This window comes from Drosophila teissieri, chromosome 3L (genome assembly GCF_016746235.2).
Source record: "Drosophila teissieri strain GT53w chromosome 3L, Prin_Dtei_1.1, whole genome shotgun sequence".
NCBI classification, from domain to species: Eukaryota; Metazoa; Arthropoda; class Insecta; order Diptera; family Drosophilidae; genus Drosophila; species Drosophila teissieri.
This window is the reverse complement of record NC_053031.1, coordinates 12,241,214-12,243,324: the sequence shown is the minus strand read 5'-3', so window position 1 is coordinate 12,243,324 and position 2,111 is coordinate 12,241,214. Positions and strand designations below refer to the sequence as shown.

The following is a 2,111-nucleotide window of genomic DNA, read 5'->3' as shown; positions in this document are numbered from 1 at the left end:
AAGCCGCGGCCGGGTCCTTTATATGCAACTCCACCACAGTCGCAGACTGAGTCATTTGCATTTTGCCAACCGAATAGCCGACCAGCCGAACAGCCTGATTATGAAAGATGCTGCGTGGGTGATAAATGGTCGTTGTCAGTCCGAAAAAGCGCAAAACCCCCAGCGATTGTTGCACTTTCCAGTTGCCCGGTGAATGGGTTTCATTCAACCCCATCGTTAGGGCCAAATGTTAACCCCTTGCTGGGTGAAGATTAGCCCAGACGTCCTGCCAAAAATGTATTCTGTGTGTTTGTTCATCCCTCGACGGCTGACAAGGGCCGTAGCCAAAAGCCAATGCCAATGCCAAAGGCTACACAAATCTAATAGATGCCGATTGAGATTTAATTATTTCACTTAATTTCATGGCTGACTTCGTGGCTAACTCGCCTGTCTTCGCTGCGAACAAGTTAATGAAGCGAATAAATTTCTTGGCAATTATTTTGCGGATTGTTTTAATTGACCGCAAAGGGCTGCCGGCGTAGATAAATGAGTGACTAGCCAATGGAGGCCAGTGGATAAGGATAAGACGTCGAAGGACGCAGCAGGAGTTCGCTAATTAACTAATTGGCAAGTCGTTAACTTCTGAGCTAAAGGGATTTTCCCCGCTTCGTTTTCTCTGCAGTAACTACACCTGCAATTTGTACCAGTCCACATCTATTACATACCTTGAGTATCTTTTTTTTGTTGTTGCATACAGGATCTTCTCACATAAAAAGCGACTTTGTTTATGATGAGTGATTGTTATGAGTTGTCAAAAAGGCATGCCACCCAGCCGCATGTGTGAAGGTCCTTTTCCTTTTTTTGGTTTGGAAGGAGAGGGCTGTTGTGATGGCCACGGCCGTTAAGCAGGAAATCCAGCAGGATCTGGTTAGAGTATGCCGTCAACATATGCAAATAGACTTGTCTACGGCTGAGGAGTCAAGCCGAAAGGTGGCCACCACGAGGACGAAGGACCAAGCGTGGTCCTGCCATCGACTATTCCACCCTCGCAAAGGTACAACGCCATCGACACCGCCCCCTGATAACAATCAACCCCGTGCGGCGGCATCGGCGGGAGTTTACTTTAATGTTTTGACAGTAAAATAAACATATCCAAGTGCGGCTCTCATCTGACGAGTGCGGGTGAGTGGGTGTGCTGCAGTGGTAGCTGCTGGGTGGTTTTTTGGTGCGCATGCACACGTATTTGTTCCCATACCTTTGCACTTTGAGTGGCATCAATGTGGCAGGGTACACACATGTTGGCACCGTGGGGGAGGTGGAGGACTGCCGCCCAAGCACATAGATGTCAAATATAATTCATCATCCTGGCGAAACATCAAAGCCAGCCCCTGCAAAGCCCAAGGACCAAGCACCAGGGCCCAAGCACCAAGGACCAAGGACCAAGGACCAAGGACCTGGGCACAAGGCTACCGGCATGGGCAAACACAAAGTCGCCAACAGCATCATTATTATCAGTTGGTCCACTGTTTTTGCCCGGTCAAGTGGGCCAAGCCAAAATGGTGAGTTTCGCCTGGACAGGGTGTCGAAATGAATGGAGTGCACTGGGACTTCACCAGACGATGATTCTTAGATGGGAAGAGAAAAAACTATTCAAAGACTAATAAAAATATGTTAAAAAATTATGGATTTAATCTGAATTCCTTTTCACATGTTATTTGGAGATAAACAAACAGGAAAAGGATATAGGTAGATATACATATATGATATAGATATGAACTAGATTCAGATAGTTAAGCTACACATTTGGCCAATATTCTGTAACATTTGCCATTCATTTCTGTTTTCTGTGTACTGAATAGTTGGCAGCTTTGAATTCCCATTGCACCATCAACTTTTTGTAGCACGGCAGAGTTTTTCCAATTGCTCAACTTATTTATAGCTGGCTTTTTAGAGGAGCCGCTTTAGGAGGGGACTCACTGCTTTACCGCAGGGCAAAGAGCGGCACTTAGGTCGAAGGATTCGCATGACGTCCTTTTAAATAATTAATGTCAATTAGAGCCAAATCTAACTTTGGCCATCAGTCGTCCGCCGCCTGGAGGACTTAAAAAGGCATGAACTTCTACTCTTACTCG

General features: G+C 46.1%; 1 pseudogene; it reads right to left on the bottom strand.

Annotated features, from left to right (window-relative positions):
• Window positions 1-920: 920 nt before the first annotated feature.
• On the bottom strand, window positions 921-1,485 carry LOC122616629 (annotated as a pseudogene).
• Window positions 1,486-2,111: the final 626 nt, after the last annotated feature.